General features: G+C 37.7%; 2 long non-coding RNA genes across 3 annotated transcripts; both read left to right on the top strand.

Annotated features, from left to right (window-relative positions):
- Positions 1-464: 464 nt before the first annotated feature.
- LOC141390661 (uncharacterized) lies at positions 465-7,758 on the top strand. Its single transcript, XR_012409434.1, has 4 exons — positions 465-1,422; positions 5,069-5,243; positions 6,254-6,478; positions 6,544-7,758. It is a non-coding gene; the product is annotated as an uncharacterized lncRNA (long non-coding RNA).
- A 1,604-nt stretch (positions 7,759-9,362) lies between these two features.
- LOC141402479 (uncharacterized) lies at positions 9,363-11,774 on the top strand. 2 transcript variants are annotated; one of them, XR_012412641.1, is made up of 5 exons: positions 9,363-9,397; positions 9,467-10,036; positions 10,390-10,737; positions 10,801-11,032; positions 11,087-11,774. It is a non-coding gene; the product is annotated as an uncharacterized lncRNA (long non-coding RNA). The 2 variants fall into 2 exon arrangements; XR_012412639.1 differs by lacking the exons at positions 9,363-9,397; positions 9,467-10,036 and having other exon boundaries at positions 10,042-10,737.
- The last annotated feature ends 2,172 nt before the right edge of the window (positions 11,775-13,946 follow it).

The following is a 13,946-nucleotide window of genomic DNA, read 5'->3' as shown; positions in this document are numbered from 1 at the left end:
ATGTTTTGTCCAATTTATTAACTACCTTTGTTTTAATTGTCAATTTATTTACGCTTTGAGTTGTTTTATAGGAAATTTAGTTAAAAAATAAATTTTTATTGCAAAATACTTTAATTTCACACACTCAGAGGATTTCTGGTTCAGCACCAAAAGACAAACTAGATCTTTCTCTTATCCATTACTCTCTTTTATAACCTCTGTAGGGCGCAGAAGCAAACTTCCATTGGTAGACATTTTGTCGGGTACCATCTGTCTATCCTTCTTTAATATTAATTAAATTGTCCCTTTCTTAAAAACCTCTTCGCGAACCTTCGGGATTTCTCCCACCTTAACAGAGGACTCTGTTCCCACATTAACATTTAAGAGAAACAGGCCACTGTGCCGATAATACTGTTCCCCACTAAACTACTGGGTTGGCAACACATTACTCTTGGGCTATTACCCACAAGTGAATGCAACCACTTGACACTTCATCAGCTGACATTTACTGGAGAGATTGGTTTGTATTGTATCGTTCCACATTAATTTTACATTTTTAATGAATATTTTTACTTTTTTCTCGTTTCAGGCATTTCTCTGGTACTGGTCTGCACAAGCCCACCCAAACTCTCAGTGGACCAATATACTATTCATTAGAAAAGCATATTCGTGCCCTGATGGAGTAATGAACTTGTGCATTCCAATACACGAGGAAATGTTGACAAAGTCCTGGCTTAGCATACCCAGGCAAGAAGCAACAACACAATTTATATCAGTGGCAAAGCAAAACATATATTTGCATGTCTCCACACCAATGAGGCATGTAGATTCGCATATTTGCCACCTTATGAATGTGGCCACAAATAAAAAAAAACAAACAACATAATCTGCCACCCCTTTAACAACTTGGCCACCACCAACCGACGAGCATGGCTAACTACCCACGCAGATGTGTAGTTACCCGAAAGGAGTGCTCCCGAGTGGTTCAAGTTTTATCCCCCGACGCTCCAACATCCACAAATTGGGAGTTATATGTTTTTAGTGTGGTTTAGAGACTCCCACAAATGGCAAAAATGGTCTCCCCTTAAGGTACCCCCACGCAAAATTTTTTTTTTGCAGTGGCGGACTTTGGTATGCCTAGGCCCCGCAACAAAACTCCAGCACTAACAAGGCACGCTGGAAGTGATGGTGTGCGGGGGTTCTACTTCGTAATGGGAACTGTGTGATTGGAAACCCAACGTGGGGAACTCTCACACCCTGAGACAAGCCGGGCATATATATTAGGGAAGTATGCCGACTATCTGCTGTTGGAAAAGAGTATTTACTTTGTGTTAACTTATTTTTTTTTATAGGGGCAACGCCTTAAATATGTCTAAAATATTGGATTGTGGGGGCATGATCTAGTGCCAATAAAGGTCGGAATCATCATATTTAGGACTTGACGTAAGTGTCAACTTATTATCTGCTTATAATTATATACTCTGGGGATAGTAAGGGAAATCATAGTTAGGGATATAGTTGTATAGTTGGGTAGGGATATAATAAAGTGTATAATCGTGGTAGGTATAATTACTATAGAAGTATAAAAAGGGGACATTTACTAACAGAAAGGAAGTGTATAATTCGTGTGGTGTATAATTGGGACATTTACGGACAGAAACTTTTGCAGGTTTTTGGATTATCACATATATTAACTACTATATTGCACTATAAACTTAGATACTATCGGGACAACACAAGACATATATGTTTAATCCTAATTGTATCACAGGTTTATATTGCACTTAGATTTTAATATCTTTCACGTGATAAATACCAATTGGGGTACCTTGCAGATTCTCGAGCTCGTACATATTATCCCCGACGGGCTTTACAATGCGACATTTCAAAAATTTCTTACAGAATTTCGAATTGATATTCTTTGAAAAGTCCGACTGTACAACATTTCTACGATATACTTCCTGTCCAGGACGGAATTTGACCACACGAGATCTTTTATTGTACCTTTCGGAACTTTTTTCGTACGCCTTATGTAAATTTTCCTTTATTTGCTTTCTCAATAGCTCTAATTTTTCTGGTCTCTGCAATTCGGTTACCTCGTGGTCTGTCATAGACAAAAGTTTTCTGGCTAGATGATAATCCTGGCCACTGGTAAACATATGACATCCGAATAACGCGAAAAACGGTGTAACTCCAGTTGCAGAGTGCACAGAATTTCTTAGAGCGCATTCAATTTCAGTCAAGTAAAGGTCCCAGTCTCGCTGGTCTTCCTCCAAATATGTCCTTATGGCCGTGATTACCGATTGGTTCACCCGCTCGGAGGCGTTTGATTGCGGGGAATATACTGCCGTTTTCATGTGCCTAATTTTATAGGTGTCGATCATATTTTGGAAGGATTTGGATACAAACTGGGCCCCGTTATCACTGTGGATAATCTCGGGTACTCCGAATTTGTGGAAGATTTCTCCTACAAGAAAAGTGATAACGTTGGCCGCAGTTGCCTCCTTCATAGCTTTCAAAAATATAAACTTAGAGAAATGATCAACAACAATAAATATGTAAGCATTTCCCTTTTTCGACCTGGGGTATTTCCCCAGAAAATCGATATACAGCTTTTGAAAGGGTCGCTCGGTTATGACTTCTTTCCCTATCTGAGGCATCATATTTTGATTACAACTTTTTGATTCCTGGCATTTTTGACATTTCTTTATATATTCTTTTACTTGTACAGTCATATTTGGCCAATAAAAGAATCTTTTAATGCGCTCTAAAGTTTTGTGAATACCCCCATGACATGCTGTTGGTGTTATATGGGCTTTTTCAATAACTTGATAAGTGATGCCAACCGGTACCCACAATTTCCATTTGAATTCTTCATTCATAGCATGATCGGGCAGAGTCTTTTTAAAATTCATCCCATTCTGAATTTTCAGATCTGGCAATCTCTCTTTATTTTCGTTGAAAGTTTTTATTAATTCTAAGTATTCATCGCTCTCGAATTCTTTGGTTTCAAAATCAAGAAATTCGTTTATGCTAACTTCATCGATTGAGTGGTCAATTGGGGCCCTCGATAGCATATCGGCTACGACATTGTCGGGGCCCTTTCGGTGTTGAATATCAAAATCGTACCCCTGTAACTTAAGAGACCATCTTGCTAATCTCCCACTTAAGTCTCTCAGGGACATCAACCACTTTAAGGAGGCATGATCGGTGATTACGGTGAAAGGCATCATTTCAATGTAAGGTCTGAATTTTTTAATTGCCAACACCGCCGCCAAGCACTCTTTCTCGGTCACGCTATAGTTGCGTTGACACGAGTTAAGTTTTTGAGAAAAAAATGCTATCGGGTGTTCCTCTTGTTTCTCATTCAGCTGATATAGTACGGCCCCTATACCATAATCAGAAGCGTCGCATTGTACGTAGAATCGCTTCGAGAAGTCAGGGTGCCGTAATACAGGGGCTGAAGTCAGGGCCTTTTTCAATTTTTCAAAAGCATTTACTGCGGCTTCACCAATTTCAAATTTCCTGGTCTTTTTTAACGTGTCTGTTAGCGGGGCAGATATCGTCGCGAAGTCTTTTATGAAACGGCGATACCATCCGGCCGTTCCAAGAAAGCTTCGGACTTCCCGGGGACTTCGAGGTACTCTGATGTTTCTTATAGCTTTAATTTTGTCTGGGTCCGTTTTCAATTGACCTTCACCGATCACGAAACCTAAATATTTTAATTCCCTAAAACAAAATTGGGACTTTTTTCTTCCAATAGTCAAATTGGCCTTCTTTAAACACATCGCCACTTCTTTAAGTAGTCGCAGGTGTTCTTGAAACTCACTGGATATTATTAAGTCATCTAGATATATAAAAACATTATCTTTTAACTGTTGGGGGATGACTTTATCCATTAGTCGACACAAGCGCTGCGCTGCGTTGCACAGCCCGAAAGGCATTACCCTAAATTGGTATAATGGCCTTCCAGGAACTGTGAACGCAGTGCAGGCTTTGCTTTCTTCATCGAGCTCGATTTGCCAAAAGGCATATTTTAAATCGACGCTACTGATGAAGTGAGTTTCATCTATCCTACTTAGAATACCGTCAATATTCTGAAGTGGATAGGCATCTTTGACTGTTAATTTATTTAGTTTCCTAGCATCCAGGCAGAACCTGTTCTTTCCCGGTTTGCGAACTACCGTTGTCCTGTTGCTCCAAGGACTCTCACTTTCTTCTATCACTTGGAGTCGGAGCATATTGTCTATCTCCTCGTAGACAATAGCTTGTACCGCTGGGGACAACGGGTAGTGGCGGTCCTTAACGGGTTCTGCGCCTTCAACTAATCTAATTGTATGCTTCTCTAAATTTGTTTTCCCCAACCCCTTTTCCTCAAAAGTATCAAAGTGGCGGATGGCATCGTCTAATTGTTGTTGTTGTTGGGGTGACAATTCATGCGGGTTTAATTTATAAGCGCCATTTTTCAACATGTCCTTTTGTATATTTTCTATGTCCAACTCATTGACTTCTAATTCTCGTGGCAGTAAACCAAAAAGCTTCCAGAAGTCAATGCCTAAATACAAATGTTGATCTAAATCTGGGCAGAGGTAGAAATCTAACCGTTTTATTAACTCTTTGTATTTAACATCTAGCGTAACTTTTCCGATAATTCGGTGATTCTGTCCAGACGCAGTCTTAACATTTGAATATATGGGTCTAAGGGTTACATTAAGCGGCTCCAAAATCTCTCTACATCCCTTCCCTAATATGCTAATAGAAGCGCCTGTATCTAAAAGGCCCTCCATCTTAAGGCCTTGTATTTCCACTTCTGTGAATATTCGGGGGTCATTAATATTGCTAAATTTTCTTAGAGATTCTACCACCAATTTATTTTCCCTCTTTTTGTTTTTAAATTTTTGTCGCACTTTTAGTATTTTCTGATAGTTTTTACTTAGTTCTTCACTATTTCCCATTATTCTCTTTCTAACTTCCTCATAGTTCTTCTCCCTTACTTCTACGGGTAAATAGTGCCTCATTTCAGGTTTAAATTGTTGTTCTATCATGTTTGATTTTATATCTAATTGCCTACTTTTCTCTTTATCTGCAGGACTTTGGATGTTCCGAATTATCTTCAGGGGTTTTCTGATGGACGCGGCCCCCCTTGTTTGTCCGCGCCCCTGTTGCGGTTTTCCTGGCAAACGCTACATGTCGGACTCTTGGTTCCCGGATTTCCACATCTATAGCAGAACAGAGACCTGGTAGCTGCATCGCAGTTCCTAAAGGTATGCCCTGTCTTTTTACAGTTCCAGCAAACCGAATTTACACTGTATTGCCTTTCGATCTGAACAGCTGCGATTTCATCAGGCTCCTCCTCACGGGGCCTCTCATATTGATAATTGATTTCTTCTTCTATCTCATTCACGTGTCTCACGGGTCGAGTAGGGGGTACAAACGGTCTATTATCGCGCCTTAGAAAATGCCTTTCCCCTTCGTTACATTCGATTCTCAGTTCTTCCACAGATGACACTGCAATTGGATATACTATCCGGCCTATATTTTCCCTAATATTCTTTTTCAAAATCTTAATCATCTCGATTTCTCTTATCGGTTGGACCAACCTAGCTCTTATTTGCCCCATTGCCTGAAAATAGTTATCTATTGGTTCATTGGGTTGTTGTTTTCTTTGGACCAACTCTGTGATTATTTCCATATTCGATTTCGATGACTGGTACTGGCTTAATAAGCTATGCTTTAAGTCTTCCCAGTTATGAAATTTATTAGTTTTTTGGAAAAGCCAGTACCAGGACTCGGCTCTACCTGAGAGAAGGAGTGGAAAATCCCTTATAATTTCAGGCCAGGGTATTCCATATTGCCATTGAAAGTACTCAAGACGATAGACGAATTCTTCAACTCCCAACCCTGACGGATTACCGTCAAACTGTAGTCCTAACTTATTAATTCTAATAGTGCTCCTGGGATCAAAACGAGCTGAGTTACTATTGTTAGTTGGGACATGTGGAACAATTTGGTCCGCACGAGAGTTATAGGGATTTTGTCCATTTGGCTCAGCACCAGTAGAGGCATTATTTACCGCTGACGTCTGTGGCCCATCTTGGCCTTGTGATACAGTATTGGTAGTTCGGGTAATAGGCTGTGATTCAGCCGAACGCCCTGCCGACATTGGTGGCCTCTCGGTTGACTCACTTGGCCTAGAAACTGTTTTAGCAACGTCTTGCAATACCTTAGTTATATTCATTAAGGATCTCTTCATATCTTCCATTTCTACTTTCAGATTATGGATCTTGTTTTCTAGTTGCTGATTACCACTAACTGACGAACCTACCGGAGTCTTTGTTTGTGGAGCGCCTGCCGATCTACTAGCTTGTGGAGTGCCTGATGGTTGCCCCTGCATAAAAGCTTGACCTACTACGTTAGTAGCCGGAGAACTGGCATTGATGGTCTGGGATAAATCCCTTATCTGTGCCTGTGAGTTTGTATTACCTTCAGCCATTTCGGGGTTAGTATTATTTTTCTTCTTTTTGTTTTCTATAATAACCGAACTGTTAATATCAAAATTTTCAGGTCTTTCCCGCTTTAATTTACTAGTTGACCTAGTTTCCCTGCTCATGCCCAAGGATCACCCTGTCTTTATCCAGTATCGTTATGTTGAATCACTTAAAATATCTCGGATTCCTGATGTGTATATATATATATTTGTTAAATTGGGTTTCTCTTATTTCTATTTTTCTAATTATCTTTATAAATATCTATAGTCTTTCAAAGATGACTTCAGGACGAGGATGTGATGTGTGCGGTACATTTACGGCCTATCACAAAGTTGCTATTGGTAGTGATGTGGAGGACGGATAACTAAAACAAACACAAAAAAACGAATTGTCAGTGACAGGATATGGTATAGCTTAATATACTTTCTGTTCAACCTTTAGATACAACGACCACCTAGTTATGTACTAGGGTGGATATCAATTCATTGAACATGGATCAACTACAATTCTTTTTAAACGACATATTTTACACAATCAATCCAGAACATAACTTGCATCTACCTTGTGTATTGCCTTACACTGTAGGCCAAATCATATTCTGGGTGGTATTAGTCATCACTAGACGTTCGCCCTAGTGTCCCAGAACATATCCTCCATACAACATTCTGGCACTAGTCCAGAATGGATATGGAGCAAACATTCGGTAGACTAAAACTTCCGTCAGAGATGTTGGGCTATTGAATATTTTCCTATTGGTCTATTATATAGTGTCTAGTTGACCTACACTATCCTTAAATTCATTTATTATTGGGCGCCATATTGTTACGTGGTGCACTTAGGGGACTAGTCCAATGGCCACCATCTAGCTCATCCGCTTCTCTTGGGTGTGGTCCCAACCCTTATGTCCCGATACCCAACACGCAACGATAAAAACAATGCACTATTATACACATACTATAATGCAAAACACATCACTACCAATTCCACCCACAACCTGCTGGCCCATAAACTGCCCACCCAACCAAAGGTCACTCATTCCCTTTCTTGACACCTAGTGACCCCACACACCGCCCACATCACATCACTTACCTCGTCACACAGTCATCCAAATAATATCTAACACATCGTCATTTCTTTACAGGTTTATAATCAAGTCATACTTTTTTTTTTATTCTTAGGTTTCTAAAACAAATTAATCCTATTACAAACGTTTTCCTTAATAATTATATAAAAATGGTTAAGTTACACCTAATAAACAATAAATAAAATAAAAATGACAAATTACATAAAATATGTCGTAATGAATGTTTTTGAAATCCTATTAGGAATTTTAAATTGTAACGGCTATTTGCCAAAAAAAAACTAAACACAAACGTTAAACGAACGGTCTTCAGACCAAACACAATTTTAATGACACCTATTTGTTTCCTTCTTTTTTGTCGAATTAGACTGCCAAAATATTCGGCTTCACTTTCCCCAATGTCGACAGCAAATTAGCGCTGTACTAACATAAAACAATTATTAAAACATCAACCCACCCTAAAATCCACTAAAAAGAGCTCTTTTGTCTGGAAAATTTCTTAGGGGGATAATTCTAATTAAACTGCGAACTATGTCACTTGGAGAAAGCTAACAAAAAAAAACCTTGCAGAAGGTAACAGATAGCTACAAAATACAGATAACAATAAAATTAATACTAATAATAATAATAAATATAATAATGGGATTTTTGAATAAATCTAGATAGTTACTAAAATCAAATTTAAAATATACGTTTATAATTGTCGCTTTAAAAAAAATCAAAATTTTCAAAAATTGGAGTTTAGTTATTCAGCATTATGTCACACTTTACGTGACAGACTGTGTTTGCCTCTAATAGACTTTTCCGGCATCAAAATCTATTCATTTGCTGATTTAAAATCTCTATTGGTTTTTAGGGCCACAATTTTCATTCGCCCAACAATTACACTGGTGTTTTACGTTACGGTCAATTCGCCGGATGACCGTAGATTGTTGTCTTGGGAAAATATAAAGGCAAATTTTGGTTGGTGCTGAACCTTGGAACGGTGGAGAGAATGATACCGTTGGTACTGTCCAATAGATGGCGACTGGACAGAACTTTATTCAAATTATAGTTCCTACCTTGACGTAACGTGGCGTTATCATCTAATGTAGTTAGTCTTGCTGTATTCCAACAGGTATCGCTGTTCACATTCAGTTCGTGCATCCAAATTCGGTTGTCCTAGCCACAGAATGTGAATATTTTATTATTTAAAAATTCACAGGATATTTTCACATTATAACATTTACCTTATTGACGTGCGCCGATTATTATATTTTCTTCGATGCTAATTGTGTAACGACACTATCAAATGGCTCTCCACACTTCACCTATTTAAACAATGCTAGTATTATTTCACCTTTTTACTTAATGTTTTGTCCAATTTATTAACTACCTTTGTTTTAATTGTCAATTTATTTACGCTTTGAGTTGTTTTATAGGAAATTTAGTTAAAAAATAAATTTTTATTGCAAAATACTTTAATTTCACACACTCAGAGGATTTCTGGTTCAGCACCAAAAGACAAACTAGATCTTTCTCTTATCCATTACTCTCTTTTATAACCTCTGTAGGGCGCAGAAGCAAACTTCCATTGGTAGACATTTTGTCGGGTACCATCTGTCTATCCTTCTTTAATATTAATTAAATTGTCCCTTTCTTAAAAACCTCTTCGCGAACCTTCGGGATTTCTCCCACCTTAACAGAGGACTCTGTTCCCACATTAACATTTAAGAGAAACAGGCCACTGTGCCGATAATACTGTTCCCCACTAAACTACTGGGTTGGCAACACATTACTCTTGGGCTATTACCCACAAGTGAATGCAACCACTTGACACTTCATCAGCTGACATTTACTGGAGAGATTGGTTTGTATTGTATCGTTCCACATTAATTTTACATTTTTAATGAATATTTTTACTTTTTTCTCGTTTCAGGCATTTCTCTGGTACTGGTCTGCACAAGCCCACCCAAACTCTCAGTGGACCAATATACTATTCATTAGAAAAGCATATTCGTGCCCTGATGGAGTAATGAACTTGTGCATTCCAATACACGAGGAAATGTTGACAAAGTCCTGGCTTAGCATACCCAGGCAAGAAGCAACAACACAATTTATATCAGTGGCAAAGCAAAACATATATTTGCATGTCTCCACACCAATGAGGCATGTAGATTCGCATATTTGCCACCTTATGAATGTGGCCACAAATAAAAAAAACAAACAACATAATCTGCCACCCCTTTAACAACTTGGCCACCACCAACCGACGAGCATGGCTAACTACCCACGCAGATGTGTAGTTACCCGAAAGGAGTGCTCCCGAGTGGTTCAAGTTTTATCCCCCGACGCTCCAACATCCACAAATTGGGAGTTATATGTTTTTAGTGTGGTTTAGAGACTCCCACAAATGGCAAAAATGGTCTCCCCTTAAGGTACCCCCACGCAAAATTTTTTTTTTGCAGTGGCGGACTTTGGTATGCCTAGGCCCCGCAACATAAGAAAGGTTAGCCAAAGCTTCCTGTTAATTTAAATTTTTTCTTTCGACTATTCCTAAAACAATATACACATGGTATAAGTATTAAACCATGAATATACACAATCTTTGTATGTGTGCATGGCAGAATAAGAAGGTAATCTCATTTGTAAAAACCGTCCTTGAGCTGCCAAATACAACCATGCATTCTAAACAATATGAAAGTTGTTGTTATTGTATGTCAATGACAACAATAACAAAATATATATTTTTTGTTTACATTCTTTATTCTTTTGAAATATTGTGTATATTAAATATTTTTTAAGTAATTTTGGAAAAAATTGCTAATACAAAGTTGTAAGCGTTGTGCAAAAAATAAACAGGCATCGCGGCCCATATGGATATATTGTAGTTGCGAGGAAATATACTAAAATTTTCAAAAGGAAATCGAAATTCTTCCATCTGAATATTATGTAAATATCAGCCCTACATCTGCTGCCACACAGTCCACCACCGTACTGGAGACAACCTCCCATCCATTGCAGCAGAAGAACGCCAGAACCACGCGAGTGGTTTAGCCTAGTTAAGATCCGTACAATGCAGACGCCTTAGTTCGTATTGGGAATGCAACGGGTCCATGCTGTAGAATTTTTAAGTCCACATACAGATGAATCAGAACATAGTAACTGATATAAACTCGAAGGAACATATTTGCTACAACAACCGACCTGGTAAGGCTGAATACAAAATGAGAAAAGACAAATAATAATTGTATGCGCTTTTTAATTTCATAGTTGGAAATCTGCAGATCTCGGAAGAAGGATGCAATGTTCCTCACTCCAAGATGACCAGCACCGGTTTGTCTCGCCTATTCAAATCTGAAGAAATCCGTAACGCACTCCTTGACTCCGCAAGAAAGTCTTCCGTCATTGTCGTCGTCAACTTATCAAGTTATATCCTTATGTCGGGGTTCGCCGCTGCTCCCTCGCTTTGGCTGCAGAAAAACGTACCATTACTGTAGTTAAGGTCAAGAAGTGGAAAAAATTAAAAAGCTGACGTTACTGATTTTTATTTTTCTAGGCCGTTACAAAGTGGATCCACCCATTGGCCAAAAATAAAAAAAATTATGTCAAAGTTTTGGTACTACGTCTGGCATATCCGACAGCTATGACATGGAGCTTTTTAAAAACATATTAGTTTTTGTTTCATTCAAACGCGCACTTCTTAAGAATGACTCCAAAATCAGAACATTTGTTGTGAGAACACCCCATATTTTAAGTGCCTGTAAACATGGTAGAATAAGAAAAGGTAGCAGCAATACACAGCTGACTGAACTGGGTTGTAACGCTAGTGTCAAATTTCATATGACATTTTATACATTTATTTCTATTTCGATGTACATTAGGCCATGTTTATATTATAGCCTTTTGCAGGGTTAACCTTCTTAATTAGGATTTTCTTGACGTATACGTAAAGGAATTGACATTTGAAACCCCAGTGGGTTGGTTAAATTCGCTTATATATAAACGTACTATTAGGGTCATATATTTTTTGAGAAAAAAAATATATCATTCGGAAAGAAACATTTCCCAGAAAGACTTCTTCATATCAATGATATGTAACCTCCTCCAAGTTCGAACGATAAGCCGCGCAGTAAATCCCCGCTTGTAGAGGCGATACAACGTCTGTTAATATGTGAGGTATTTTGTTAAAATTTAAAAAAATAAAGCCCTAATAAACATGTGCTTCTTTGATTTCTAAAACAAAACATTGAAACAGCTTCTCCTTTTTCTATGAATTTCCAGCGACCCCAAACTTTTCTGCAAGAATTCTACTTTCTGCGAGAATTTATACATTTAGTGGAATGATGTGGAAACATAAAAATTGAAAATGTAACGAATTTTCATTCATGTTTTCCAAAATATTCAACCAAATGTGAAAAATTATTAGTTTTTTAAATTCCAATAATTTATAGACATTTCCTTGTTTTGTTTACAAATACAGTCGGACCTCGATTATCCGTTATGGTCGGGACCGGAGGCATTACGGATAATCGATTTTCCCGGATAATGGAGGCAATGCTTTTATGCAGTTTTTGAACATATTTTTAGGTAAAAATGGCATAATATTGTACAATAATATAAAAATCTGCAAATTTTAATTAAATTTGTTACTGTAATCCACGAAATTTTAGAAGGATACATAATATCATCATCATCAGATTCATCTGAATTGACTTTATCTCATGGTTTTTGCGATACCATAAATACACAATTGTGTAATAAGGGAGAATTTCCAGTTTTCGTTTGTTTACCTATTGTTTTCTTACCCCCTGTTTTTGTAACTATTTTTTGTTCGTTCGTCTATATTCGTAATAATTTGGGCATCCATAGCTCAGCCCCTAGATGACATACAGACCTATATCTTCGTAGATACGTTCTATATATAGTTAAGAATTCGTCATTCAAAAATCAGCGTTCCACATTTGCGCTAAGGCGAGAAAATCGATCTACAAAATTTGACAATTCGTGTGAGAACAATATTTTTTTTTACAAAAACAGGGGGTTAATCACATTAGTTGGAAAGTGAGTTTTTACTCCCGGGTAATGAAGTTTATAACGAAAAATAGAAGAAATGGAAAAAGTCAAACATTTCATTTCTATCACGGATAATGGAGGTTCCCGGATAATCGATTCACGGATAATCGAGGTTTAACTGTACAACTGGCAGTAACGTTACAAACAAAAACAAATTCCTTTGTGGTTGTTGTTCGAGTTGTATTTGTTGTAGTATTAACTTTACCTTGTATTTGTTCTACCATGGCCTGTAAATATATTCTAAATATCGCGAAACTTATACGTATTGAAAAAGATTATAGTGGATTTTGAAGCAGGGGGTAATAGCTTAATTTTCTTTAAAAGTGTTGTGGAATTCCAGTTACCTGTATGTTTTCTTAGTCCACCAGTGCCCACCTGGGGATTAATTTTCCAATGTAGGTCATGGGTTTAAGATTATTCAGTATTAATATCAGCTGCCATCTAGTGCCAGACTATAAATGGTGGGTCGCTGACTAAAACTGCCTTAGAATAGGGTTTCAATGGATATATTAGCGTATAATACATATATCTGACCATGTACATTAACGTAATTGGCATCAACGTCAAGGCTAAGAAATCTTCTTCCAAATTTATATGGGCGGTGTGTGCTTTCCTGGAAGAACGCTATAATATCTATATTAAATTTTTTTGCAATTTTCAGACAAAAATGTTTTTTTAATCCGCTAAATTGGTTGGATTTTATGTTGTTTTGGAGATTGTTTTGTTTCTCCATGCCTGTTTCTGCATCATAAGATAGTCGGGACCTTTATTCATGCAATTTTGTATTAACTGCATAAAACGATTCTTACCGTAAGCCCCCTCCAGAGGGGAAGGGGGGAGAATGTTACGCTCATGCTTTCTTAAAACAATCTTCGCAACAGCACAAAGCTTTAAACGACGAATTAACTTGATATTTGCACTGGAAATATTTTTGGCCACTTTCTCCATACAAGTGGATCCACTGTCCGTTAGTATTAAAAAGTTACGAAGAAATTTTGTAATATGTCCCAATTTACATTAGGCGAGTTTACTTGCGGCAATTGTCAGTTTGTAGGCGAGAGAGGGGGCTGAAAGGCAAAGGGTTACCATATGCCTCACCTCTCTCTCCATCAAACTGACAATTGCCGCAAGTAAACTCGCCTAATGTAAATTGGGACTATATCTTTTTTTTATTAGATATTTTTCTGTAACTATAAAAAACAATAAAAGGAGAAATAGACATAAATGTAGAAATAAGAACAGACCCTTAAGTCTAAATAAATAGCATTTTATGTGTTTGTGGGGTAGGTATCATATAGTATAGTATAGCAACACATTCCGATTGCTTGACATCGATGCTATAA

The sequence above is a fragment of the Musca autumnalis genome, unplaced genomic scaffold, assembly GCF_047663935.1.
Source record: "Musca autumnalis isolate F117 unplaced genomic scaffold, ASM4766393v1 scaffold_1, whole genome shotgun sequence".
NCBI lineage: Eukaryota > Metazoa > Arthropoda > Insecta > Diptera > Muscidae > Musca > Musca autumnalis.
This window is presented reverse-complemented; position numbering and strand designations above follow the sequence as displayed.